The sequence below is a fragment of the Octopus bimaculoides genome, chromosome 2 (genome assembly GCF_001194135.2).
Source record: "Octopus bimaculoides isolate UCB-OBI-ISO-001 chromosome 2, ASM119413v2, whole genome shotgun sequence".
In the NCBI taxonomy this organism is placed as follows: Eukaryota; Metazoa; Mollusca; class Cephalopoda; order Octopoda; family Octopodidae; genus Octopus; species Octopus bimaculoides.
The window spans coordinates 57,751,983-57,752,228 of record NC_068982.1 but is presented as its reverse complement, the minus strand read 5'-3'; positions in this window follow the sequence as shown (position 1 = coordinate 57,752,228).

Here is a 246-nt window from a genome sequence, read left to right as displayed (position 1 = left end):
TGCCACCTGCACAGGAGCCAGTCCATCGGCACTGGCAACGATCTCACTCGGATGTCTTACTCGCAAAGGCCACGCTAGAAATGGTGTATTACGTGTCACCGGCACAGGAGCCAGTCCATCGGCACTGGCAATTATCTCGCTCGAATGTCTTTTCACGTGCCACTGGCACAAGTGCCATGAAGGCAACGTTGGTAACGATCCAAAGCCATGCTCGAAATGGTGTATTTTACGTGTCACCTGCACAGG